We start from the raw sequence: 13,283 nt of genomic DNA, 5'->3' as shown, positions 1-13,283 counted from the left end.
ATTTTTGACTTGCGCATTTTTGCTTTCTTTTTTTTCGCGATTCGCGAGCTTCCTCTATCACGAGAAAGTTATCCCCCTTACGCGACACGTACGTACTTTGCGAGGGAGATCAAAGAAAATTTAATTCACTCTCGCTTCATTAACACTTCCCGTGAAAAAGTGTAGCTTACATTTTTTTTTTTTTTTCTTTCCCCCGTTCTCGATATATGAAATTAGGTAGGTCTTTCTACGCGTGCCACCGTTTCCTGTGCGACCTAATAGCTCGCGATTAACGCATAATTATACTAATTGAGCTGCACGCGATCTCTTTGTCCCAATTATTACGTTATTTCCATACTTCATACGCGATTGTATTAGATCTCTGTACAACAAAATCTCATTTTCGAGATAAACGATGGTTCCATATACAGGTGGGGATGAAAAAATTGAAATTTTTAATCAGAATTGCGCGCTGCAAAAACCGTTGAAATCGATATACGTATTTTTTTTTTTTTTTGTTGAGATCGTGCAAGTTAAATTTTGCAGAAATCTGATCTTTTCGACTAAGTTTATATTGATAACAAAAAATAATCCGGAAACCGTACTTTTGCATATTACATTTTCGAAAAAAAAGTAATTGCTTTAAAAATTATCGTTGAACCAACGAAAGGTTTCAACGATATATTCAAATTTTTTTCAATAGAGTAAAGTTGAACGTATAAAGTTTCTTGCTACAAGAACAACCATTTAAAACGTCAAGATTTATAAAAATTTATCACGAGTAATAATTTTCTCGAGCGACGAGAAACGAGCAAAAGGTTTTTCTCCCTTCCACCTGCTCTTTCCTCGATCTTTCCTTTTTTTTTTCTTTTTTCTTTACCATCCTGTTAAAAACACCGCTGTTAATCGCTGCCTCCACCGTCGAATCGTACCGTTCTCTCGTTGTCACCGTCCAAACAAAAAGATCCAGGAAAAATTTTCCACCCGTTTAGACAGGAAAATTATCCATCGCTTCGAGGATAAAACAACAATGGCTCCATATTCTCAAACACCGCTGAATAAATTAGAAAGAAAAACTAATGAATTTAATTGAATATTTTTTACGGAATACCGAGTGCAGTCGTAAAAGTGGATACACAAAGCAAACCAGCTCTACCTCCTTGTTCGCAAAACATTTGCCCAAGTATTCCATCGAAACCAATATACAACTCCAAAGAGAAACTGCGATGAAAATAATCTGTATAATCCGAACGGAGACAGATCGAAACGTGAGAAATCGAAATACGATATTCCCTTTGCCTTTCGACCCGAAGGATTTCTTCTCGCCTACGTTCCCCTTCCCTCCTTCTTACCGATGCATAGCGCGCGCGTTCACCGTGGCATTCCAGCCCGGACGACATTCCAACTCGAATTTTGAACCTGGCCCCTTGATCGCACGAGGATTCGCGCGCCTAGGAAACCAACAGCCCGGTGCACGCGGCACGTGTGCCTGTGACCCACATAGCCGGAGCTATGCCACGGAAACAGGCCGTGGTGGATGGCGAGGAATGGAGGACGTGGACAGGGCGGAAAAGTCGAGGAGAACTAAACGAAACGAGATCTATCTATCCACTTGTCTATCTCTGCCTCCATCTTCACCCTCTCCTTCTTCTTCTACAGCTCTTTCTCAGCAACAAAGCTGAGAAGCTTGGGTTTCGGATATTGTTGAGAGAGGAGGAGACGATATGCGCGGAGGAAAATTATTTGGACAGCGATGAAATTTGAACGAACGACACGGTCGCTTGTTAGGGGCCGCGGAACGGAAATCGGAGCGTTATGGCGTTTCTTGATGTATAAGTACGCGCTTAAGTGGCTTTTAAGGTCATAAGACGTCTCCCCCCTCCCTGGTAAGCGTGTTTCGTAGTGGATATGATGAGATACGATGAGATTGGGAAGAAGCAAGAATTTTTAAAATTATTTGAACGCGTTCTGTTTGTCGCAAGAGGGATTCCGTCGATTCGGTTAATTGGATCGGATTCTGGACGTTAGAGGCGTCTGGGCAAAGAGATAATGTACGACGTTGAAGGTATTAGTATATAGCCACGAGGCATTAGGAGAATGAATTTCAGACGACGCGAATTTAATTCAACCATACTTTGCATATTAAAGGATAAGTGATTAAAAAAGTGATTTATTATATACGTTGTCCGTTACTTTCATTGAAACAAGAGTATCACCTTTTTCCGTTAATTCGAGCATCAGAGGATGGAAAGGATGATCTAGTAAAATAATTGGATATTCGATTTTTGGATAATAAATCGTTCCGACGTTAAAAATTCCACGAAAATTAACAATTTGTTTGGAAGGTATTGTTTCGATCGGGTGTTCTGTCTTACGAAGATAGAAAACGGCGCGCGTCCATTGTCAACTCGCACGACGTACGAGGCAATTTGTTGGTGGCAAAGTCGTAAAAGGATCGAATGTTGGAGGATCCATTTTTACCTCGCGTCAACTGATGCCCGTTAACCGATGATGGGATCCTTCGCGGTATTCCTCGTGTTCGATACACGGGGAGAAAAATTCTGGCAATAAATTCTCGTGGAGATTGATGGCCCACTACACTATCCTATTACCCCAACTACTACAATGTGCTCGTTTTCTTGGGTGAAAAATAGCGATGGCCGCTACTTGCCCGCGTATTTACATTATATCGTAATTTATACGATTGCATTCCTTCCCGACATATTCCCCCATTTTCTTTTCTTTTTCCCCTCTTTTCGCGTCGAAACGTAATTCGAAGAAATTTCACTTTTCGCGGAAAAAGTGATTCGGGATATTTTTTAACTTACTTTTCATTAAACGCGGATCGATTGAAGGCGACAAAAGATTTTCCATCGGTGAAGCGTAAAAAGAGAATGTTCGGAGGTCATCAGACGTTCCTTTTTACCTCGCTCTTCCTTTTCCGCGGTCGCCTCTCATCCCGGGCTCGAAGAAGTCGACCTAATCCCGAGGGATAAGTTTTCATCACGTTCGGCTGGCAACGCGCTTCCTGACTTTGATTCTGTTCGATGCTCGTCTTCCACGTTCGGCCGAAACGACCAACTCCCTCCAACTTTTCCAACCAAATAACGGAATAAAATAAATTTATTAAACACCAAGATCGACATCTCGAGGAGATCTCGCCCCCCTAATAAAGATAATAAACGAGACGATCACGCCAGATTCCTCATCCTGCTGATATGAAATTTATGAAATAAATGAAATTTATTCATTCGCTTCCCGATATACTCGATCGAAAACGTTTTTCCCTCCTTCTTTTTTCCCGGATACGATACGCGCATCGAACAGCATGTGTCCAAGGATGAATCGATCGCATCCTGGATGGCGGTACATCCGCCTTTTTCTCTATCCTTGTGGCGGGATCAACGAGCCGAGAGATAGGCTATCAGCCCACCCGTACGGGCTCTCTTCACCTCTGGACGGGGAGGAAACGGCCACGCAGTTCCCTTCTGCTCTATTTATTCGGCCACGGAAACCGTGGAACGCAAAGTTTCCGGCCGAGAGAGCGGCCGAGCCGAGAGTTTCGCTATCCGCAATCACTCCGTTCCGCGAGCCTCTTCGATATGAGGCTGACGTTGAATAATGCATCCCTCGCCTCCTCGCGACGAGCATCCTCCGTTTTACTCTCCCGCGATCGAATCACCGACCTTTAATTGTATTTCGTTACGCAACCGTCCGTATTCGCAACGATCTTAGACTTCCGTTTGTTTTATCTCGACCATTTAGGGTTTCTAAAATATGTCCTAATGAATCTGTGTCGATATAGGGAAATAGTTTAATAAATAAAATATTCGTATCGTTGTTCGATAGATCGCCTCGAAATGATTAGGGGTTCCATTTGTTAACGTATCTCGATTTAGGATTAATTAAATGTTTTTTTAAAGTGTATGACGATCATGCAGTATAGGAAATATTGTTTCTTTGCGCGATATGAAAACATACTTATATATTCAAAACGTGAAAAATTTTATTACCGTTTGTACAAGCTATTATTCGAATACATCTCTCGCGATAATCCAAAGTTCCCAAAGAAAACTGGAAGAGCAGTCAAATTATGCGCAAACAATCGATCCCCATCTTTGAAAGCTGTCGCGCGTGCATATCGTCGAGTCTTTTCGTAGCGAACGAACGTATGAAATGAAGAAGAAGAAGAAGAAGAAAAACTGACGCTCGTTTAAAGACACAAAAAGAAAAGAAAAGAAGAAGCAAATAGGAAAAAGATCCCCGTACATGGTCGCGAGTTGGATCGTGGGGGAGAGGTGGAAGTGGACGAGAAGAGAGGAGAAAGAAAAAAAATAAAAAGGGACGGAAAGTTGACGTCAGTAGCGTACGCAAGCGTTTAATCCGACGCGATAGAGGTTCGCTGCGATGCGAGAGGCTTCTCCATTCCAAATCAATACGACACACGCACACCGGGCTTCTATATATCTGTATGAAACGCGGCGCATAGAATTATCGTCGAATCCTGGCTACTTGTTCGTCCGTCCTCTCTTTTTTCCCCTCTTTTCCCCCGCTATTCTCGCGCGCAGAGGTTGCGGAACCGGTGAAAATCCGAGGAGGTATCGGTTCGACATCGACTTCCGGGCTCCTCGAGAACCGCTCGACTCGAGGCGGAATAATTGGAGATCGGCTATGCTTGGAAACTGTAGAAACCATAGCGGGACAAAGTTTATTCGATTCTATCAGCTCGGTTGATCGAAGAAAGAGGTCTGCTCCAAAGAGCTCTTTTATTTTCGAAGATTTGTCGGTGAAACGTGGCGTTGGAATTCCACTCGAATAGCTAGCTCCCGTTGGGATTATTATTTAAGTGTGTGGGTTTTATAAGAGAGAGAGAGAGAGAGGGGAGAAGGAAAAGGAAACGTGAAATAAGGAGGAAAAGCTAAAGTTGAAAAAATGGCGAACGCGATACTAATTATATGTTATTACTTCCTCGGGTTGGGCTCAAGGGTTGAAATATAACTTGAAATTTATTTTCCAGAAAGTTTGCCGTGGAACGGTAGCGTAACTCGTTCCATGATTTATACACCGTATATTCGTCTTGTTGTTTCACGCTCGCGGAGGATGGAACAAAGGGAATTAGGAAGACAAAAGTGACTGTTCCAACGTGAAGTGGCATAGTTTATGAGCGGAACTCTTTTCCGCCTGATTTTCGCTCCGAACCTTCTCTCGAAATGTAATCTTTCCTTCGTGGCCAACCAATAACAATTTTTCCAACGATTAAACCCCTCTTTCCTCCGCTCGAACAACTTGGAATTCCTCCCTTCGGAAACGAACAACGAGTTAAAAAAATGGGAAGAATGGAAAGAAATTGTTAGAGAGGGGGAGGGTGAGGGAATAAAGGAAATTGACAAATTAAACAACAAGCGGATCTTTAATTTAAAATTTAACGGAGATTGAACGGGCGACGATACGATTGGCCGACTATCGAAACTATCGAAAGCTCTCGAATAGGAAAAGGCCGGACGTTCTATCCGGAGCTAACCGGAAGTAGCTCTTGTCTGGCCCGCTCCGTAAAGCGTTCCCTTTCCTTCTCGCAACGTCGATGCCCTTGCAAATGTCCTGGAAATGGAAAAGGAGGCTTCTGAGATCGATTCGGAGATTGGGCCACTTCCGACCCTTCCGTTTGCCTGTCACCCATGATCCTCTGCTTTCCATCGATCCCAGCATCATCCATGTTGTTATTAATCCCTTTTTCACGCGTTTGCACGCGCGTTCGATCGCCACGTGTCGCGCGCATACCGAAAGAGAAACTCAAGAAACTTTGGGAAAGTTAATTTTCCTCGTCGTATCGACGGACGGAATAACGGATCCGCTTTCGAATTCCGAGAAGGAAAAATCTTTCTCTATTCTTCTGTTTCGTTGATCGATTTAACGATCGTCATTTCGTATAGGAAAAAGTGGAAGATAAAGAACAGTGAAACAGAGATTGGATTCGTATTCGATTTATTTTCTCCTCGATAGAATTATTTCAGAAGAAAATGCACGCTTTGATGGCGTACAAAGAATCTGTTATCTTCCTCGTTACATTTACGTTTCTCTCCGTCCCTCTCCCCATTTCTACGCTTTCGATAAAAGAAATTGATACGTAATCATGCTTCCCGACTTTCGTACGGAGTCGAAAGTTAACGATAGCGTAAAATTTTATCCCTGAAAGCGTAGGATCTTGTTGTCGGAGGAATTCCCACCGAGGAAACGAAGATAATCTCTAAACTCTAATCTGTTCTCCGTGAACTGAAACGTGATGACAACTTCTAAACGATCAACTATACTTCTCCTTTATTTTTCCACGGTGTTCTCCGATCCGTAATTTCAATTGCTTCGTCGCTATTCTAATAACGATGGATACACGATAGATACGTTCTTTCCAAACAAAATTGTTTTCATCCGTAAAATATCCACTTTCCATATATATAAATTATTTCATCTCTCTCATTCGACAATATCGACAAAGTCCAGTCCTTGTCGCAAAAAGATATTTTCCAAATTCGACCCATCCATTATTATCAACGATCGATCGAATTGGAAAATTAAGCGTGATCGATGGAAAGGTGTAGAGTTAATCGGTTTCGGTTCATTAAAGGGAGGTCTAGAGCGCGATTTTCGAGCTCTCGTCGAATATTCCGTGGAATATGTATGGACGCAAAGGTGTTTGCCATTATGCGGTTTGTAACCGATTTCGCGTCGCGGACGCGCGACAAAATTCATAGAGGAATTCCTATGCGGCGCCACTCTCTTTCTCTCTACGTGACGCGATGCTAAATTGAATTGGACGGTTCTCTCGTATTTTTTCCCTCGATCCGTGTATCGATCGAAAAGATGCGCGACAATGTAGGTTCACTTATTATCGAGTGGATCGTTCTCCAGATTTCCTCTCTTTCCCTCTCTCTCTCTCCGTCTCTTTTTCACGTATTTCGAGCATGTTTACGAACTACTATTGTTCCAAGTGCTCGATATTCCAATCGGAGAGCGAGCAAATTGGTTACACGAAGATATTCCCCAACTTGGATACGTCCAACTTTCGAAATTTTTCTCACAAACCGCGTATCCAATCACTCTCCACGACTGCTCGTATTCAAAATATAATACACAGTCTAAACTCAAGTTCCGCTCGGTGAGTGAATTATTCGCGTAAACAGTAGAGCCACGCTCTAAGACAACCTGAGGAAGGAAGGAAGGAAGGAAGGAAGGAAGGAAGAAAACTCTCGTAAACTCGAAGCGTGGAAAGTTTTCGCGATATCAGAGGACTGAATTAAGAAGAGAGAGAGAGAGAGAGGGTGCAGTAGGGTGCAAGAGAGTATAAACACACCGTGAGATTCGTCAGAGGAATGGAACTTGATGCTCGAACTAACGTTAAATATGGATGGGGAAGAAAAAACAAGAAAAAAAACGGTTGATTTAAATGTTAAACGAAGCTCGTGTGTGAGGATAATGCGCTTCGGTTCGAACGATAGTTCGATCTTTCGATTTTTTCTTCGATTATATGGAGATTTAATTTTTAGAAAACGCGATAATGAAAAGTAGAGAGTTTCTAATTTTCATATATCCAAATCGTTCGTATTTGTGAATTTCTTACGCGAAGCGATCAATTTAATTTTAAATTTAATTTACAAAATAAACTTGGCGATAATTTATAACGATTTCATTTAAAATAGATGTGTCGTATCCGTTGTAAAATTGAAATTTAAACGCTTCTCGATAAATTTACGGAATATTTCTCAATTGAAATGTGAATCAGTTATCGATTAACTGTTTGCCTATATACGGCGTGTGCCTCGTTTAATTTGTAAACGTTTGTAAAAAGAGGATTTAAAATTTTATCGAGCAACTATTTTTTGTCAATTTGAAAATGAATTTTCTCCACTTGATACACATCGTTGGAACGACGTTGCGCGACGTCGTAATGGGCGCGATAATTAAAATATCTCGGTGAGAAGCTGAGCGAGTGGAATGGATGGTCACGGTTGCAGATTTAGTGAACGATGGTGAAACACCATAAATTAATGAGCCGTGGACAGGGGAGGGAAGGAAAGGCGTACACGGGCCGTTGGCTAATTCGCTAACCTAAACGCGGATGGAACGATTGTTTACGATTGTATCGCCGATTTCCACCCCCTCTTGCCCTCGAGGGCGGACTCGTCCGATTAATTAATCGAATCTGAAAAATATATCGAAATTTCGAAATCGAATCTATCTTGACAAATCGTCTCTTGATAAATCTTGACCCGGGAGGATCGATATTCGCCAATTCGATGCGGAAATATTCATAACGTGTAATACCTAGTTAATTAATGGAAACGTGGAAAATGAATTTTGAAACGTACAAATATCGTACGTAATTGTCCGCATAATTGACATTGTCAAGTCTCCAACGTGTCCTTTTTTGGAACGGTTTTCCAACGTTTCATCGGCACTGCAGTCGATCCCGTCGTGAAGGACAGCGTCGAAACATGGATATCCAATTTTTTTAAAATCCCAACAATTTCCAAGAGTGTAATTCACGATCGAACGGATCCGATTTAATATGAAATACAAAAATAAAACTTATCGAATAACTGTAAGAAAAAAAACCAGCATAGACGTTGCCCTAGAACCCGAGACAAAATCCAAATTAAGCCGAGTGAAACGTCGGAAACAGAAATTATCGTTGGAAATTGCAAATTGAACGGAAACATCCCCGCGCGAATCGCTCCTTCGCGTAAACTAATAAACCAACCCCAATTGAATAGACAACGCAACACCTACCTACCTACCTACCTCGCCGACAATGCAAAAATCGGGGATCGACTCTCATCACCGATTCGAGAATTACGGTAACGAAAATTGCCAATTAACACCAACGTATTACACTTTCGATCATGATAATCGGAAAAGTCGGATGGGGGAGCGGTAACGCGTCGAAGAATTAATTGGATCGAATAAATCGAGCCAACCCCCCTCCTCGCGTTTACCGCCGCCACCGGCAACCGACATCGCGCCCGTATTTACGAGTCGTGGCGAATTCATCGTCGCGAATTCAACGATCGCGACCTCGTTAACGGGTCCGAGGTGAGATATCGAGGTTGGCCACCGGGCAGGATCGTAATTTCCAGATCGACGAATTATTCCCCGCCATTAATGGGACACGCGCCAACATTACGCGCCCGATCGTCGGGGGTGGATCGCGTGTACGCGCGGCTGGATTAATTAAAGGAAATCGATCGGGCCTATCCGATAAGACACGGTGGAAGGGGCCAGCTTTTCTTCTTCCCATTCAAAACTCGCGCCAAGGGATGGCGCATCGTTATATGTACGAGATGGGGGATGGACTGGTGTTCGACGAAAACAGTCGTCGAATTTTAGGTTTGAATTTGAGGAGGGAGGAGGAGATGTATGGATGAATTTTTGGAAAGAGCGATTGATTGTTTCGTTATCATCGACGAAGAGAGGCTTTCCGAGGGGGATTAATGTTTGAGAAAGGAAGTTTCCGAGATCCAGAACTTTGAGAGCAGTTCCGTCGAATTAATTATCTTCTATAAATATAGATAAATAAATGCCCTAGGTGATACTAGAGATTAAACTGTTGGGAAAAGATATATATATATGTATATTATTATTTTATTTGGACAACGGATGCGCTTGATATTCATCGTGGTCCACTTCTATGCGGTGGAATAATTTTTTAGCCCGGCCTGCACGGCCTCTTGGCTTACGTTCAATTGTGCGATGTACAGGATTTCGTATTGACCTAGATATTACGCGAGATCGATGTATTTTACCGAGCTGCATAAATCTTACGTTATATGCATCGCTCTGCTAGCCTCGCTAAGCTTCGATTTTATTGAAAAAAAGAAAAGAAAAGAAAAGAAAATAAACCTTTTCGTACGATTTTTTATATAACTTTTAAGTCATAATTTCGACTCGAGCATACGATTACATCGATAAATCTGTCCCATATTTATTTCTATCTTCGCAGCCAATGTATTTTTCGAGCGAACGATTATTTTCCTTTCCCAATTACGAAGACGAATGAGAGACGAACGAGTCGATGGGGGAAAAACGAAGAATAAGCATTTATCGAGGAATTAATATTGGCATATGGCAAACACGTCCGCGTTTAATGTTGATCTCACGTGATGCATCCGATGTTTCGACCAATATTTATATGATCTCGGGTCAACATTTACTCGATTCGCTTTGCACATTAATATTTGCGTATATGGCAGCGGATAGTGAATTAACGTTACGTGGCGGTTGATCAACGATCGAAAGGACACTTTTCGATGCTTCGATGCTCTGCGAGATGAGGTGGAAAATAACCGTGTGTAAATTATTAAATTTCTTGTTATTTTTCTCTTTTCTTCTTCTTCTTCTTCTTCTTCTTCTTCTTCTCGTTGTTATTATTATCATATTTTCTATATCGAACAATTTCTCGCTGTTATTATATCCTACGGTTTAACGTCGATCGATCTTTATTCTCAAAACGATATTTTGTTTACCCCGCTGTAGGCAATTCCGCGCCACATTAATGTCGTACAGAACTACAGCTGATCAAACATGTACTTGTTTGAGAACGCGGTGTACGTTGAATACATTACGACATGGATTCATAACACGTGTTTTGTTAACTCCGCTGATAGATGTTACTCAAACGGTGATAACGGATAATAGCGCTGTAACGTGTACTTTCAACTTTAAACTTTAAGCGCGAGAAATAAGAAAAGTAACAATAACGAACGCTTTGGAATTCAACGTTGGGAATAGATTGATTCTTTTATTGTAACAACGTCATCGTGGAAGGTCAACAATCGTCTCAGAACCGAGCTCCTCGAGTCGAGAGATAACCCCTTGAAGTAAAAAAAAACCAAGCAATTACGTGGTAATTAAGCGTTAGAAGGAACACGTTCAGACTCGATGATATTCCAATTCGATCGTTGGACAGCAATCCCTCTCTAAAAACCACCTTTCTATATGTATATATATATCTTTCTGTAAGGAAACTGGAATCGAATCGTGAAATCAAACCGTTTCCTCGAATCTCAAAGAAAAGAATTATTTCCATCGGATCGTTTCGAGGAGAGCTTTCGACGTGGAACAAAAGTTTCATCTTCCGCGGCTCACCGAATTTCTGAATGGGAACGAACGCTCTCGAATCGAAGTAAGAACGGCGTCGTTGACACGAATCGCCTGCCGAGTGTCATCGAACACTCGCCAACTTGCCTCGATAACGGAAGATCGTCTCGAAACATAGCAAAGAAACCGGCCGATCAATTTCCGCGAAATATCATTCCACCAGTGCTACAAACTTTCACCGCGAAAAAATTTTGTTTTTCCGAAATTTGGCAAACAAGCTTTTTCTTTTTTCTTTTTTATTAAAGTCGCGTTACTAGAGCGGAATTGGATTTCTAATTTAATAAAATCACAATTACCGATTTACAATTTACAATCGATGGAATTGTTGTGCACCGCGAAGAAAAACGGGATCCTTGGTGGTGATTTTTCACCAAGAAAATGAAATACTCGAGAAAAAGGTCTTCTCGGTCCCTCTTCCGTTCGCAAAAAGAGAATTACTTTTACTCGAGTAAGAGCTCGGCTCTCGCTGCGTGTCAAATGATTCTGAATTTTTCACAATACTTTTTCCGCTATGAAAACACCAATAACACCTTGCCGCCAGGATGTTTCGTCAACTGTGCAGAGCGAAACGGCCTTTTTGATCTGACAGATCAAAGAACGCGCGAGATATTGGAATCTCCCACGATCGTGGAAAGAGAAGAAAATTAACAAAAAAAAAGAACAATACACGTTTCACGCGTATTTTCCAAATACGAAATTCACGTGCGAAACAGAGAGGAAAGCATCTCGATAAGATTGCTCGGAAGAAAGAAAGGAAGGAATTTTATTCTTAGCAATTCGACATGAGAACACCCGGAATTCGTGGTTATCGGAGAGGAGACTTAGGAAGTTTAACTGTTAAAATTTGTTTTACATAAGTTTATATAAGACCAAAGGATCAATATGTACGTACCGTTCCGAACGTTGAATTCGATCCAAAAGTTATCCGGCTAGACCGAACTTATCAGGTGACTTTTCAAAATGTTCAGCGACTATATTCCGCTTACTTTTCTTTTCTTCCACTCCTCCCCATCCATTTCCAGTCCCTCTCGTTCCCTTTTTCTCGTCACGAATCTTCGACCCGCTCCTCGTATCCGATAACACGCTCGAAGCTGTTTACATCGCTCGTAACAACTGCACCCGAACAACTCTCTCTCCCCCTCCTCCTCGCCGATAAAACCACAGTCTCGTGATTTATAGACGTTGATAATAAGGCTGTGCAACGCGGCACGTTACAGTGGCGGGCCCAGTGTCTTGGAAATTCCTCTATAACTCCTATATAACTAGCTGGCATCGCTGACAAGACGTATGAACGTCGAAAGTCCGAATCACGCGCAAACACGTAAATTGGGAAATTACCATTGGGAGGAGTAATTCGATCTTTGTCAGCGGGTGCACACAGAGAGAGAGAGAGAGAGAGAGATTAGAGGATAGCCGAGGCGCGAGTTTCTTGAATTTCAGAAGGGAGGAGAGAAGGGAAAAAGAAGAAGGGAATTTTGGAGCGCTTGTCGGAGAGGGGGATTAAATAGAAGATGGCGTGTCGATACACGCAAGGGGTAATATTTTTTAAAAGCGACGAGAAGTTAGAAGGTAGTTTTTTTTTCGTCGAAATGAGATGAAAAGGAAAGGAGATGAGGGAAAATTGGAGAATTGGAGAAAACGATCTAAACGATCGCACGGAAAGAGGAGGAGATGGAGATGTTGAAACAGTTTGCTGTCAAACGGTAACTCGGTTAACTGGGTTAACTGTTTAATGGAAATACTGGAAACGAGACGTTTTCTAAAGCGGGCAACTAGCGAGGTTCTGGTTGAATTACGAGTTCCTTGATCTTGAGGTTATAGGATTTGTCATGCACTTGGAACTTGATCCATCTCGACGACATAAAACGTAAACGACGGATCATATGAGAGAGAGTCGTAAAACCGCGATCCGAAGAATTCTCGTTTGTCAAGGCATATTACGAGTTTTACGATCTTTAATTCTTATAACTATATCGAATCGTTATTTTTTCCGAGGCGTTATCGAGATTATGCGATTCGTCTCGGGTCATCGGAAGACGAGTGACCTCGAATTCCTAGAAATTACTCTCCGACAAGTTTATCACGAGTCGTACATTTAAATCGTAAGATTTTCTACAATTAATCACAGAGAGAGAATCGCAACATTTCTGATTGAG

General features: G+C 41.9%; 1 protein-coding gene across 2 annotated transcripts in view; it reads left to right on the top strand.

Moving 5' to 3' along the window:
• The window catches only part of LOC107998371 (protein tolkin), a 51,297-nt gene that overhangs the window by 18,557 nt on the left and 19,457 nt on the right, over nt 1–13,283 (top strand). The window lies entirely within an intron of this gene.

Source organism: Apis cerana, linkage group LG12 (genome assembly GCF_029169275.1).
Source record: "Apis cerana isolate GH-2021 linkage group LG12, AcerK_1.0, whole genome shotgun sequence".
In the NCBI taxonomy this organism is placed as follows: Eukaryota; Metazoa; Arthropoda; class Insecta; order Hymenoptera; family Apidae; genus Apis; species Apis cerana.
Note: the sequence above shows the minus strand (reverse complement) of the source record. Positions and strands in the feature narration are given on the sequence as shown.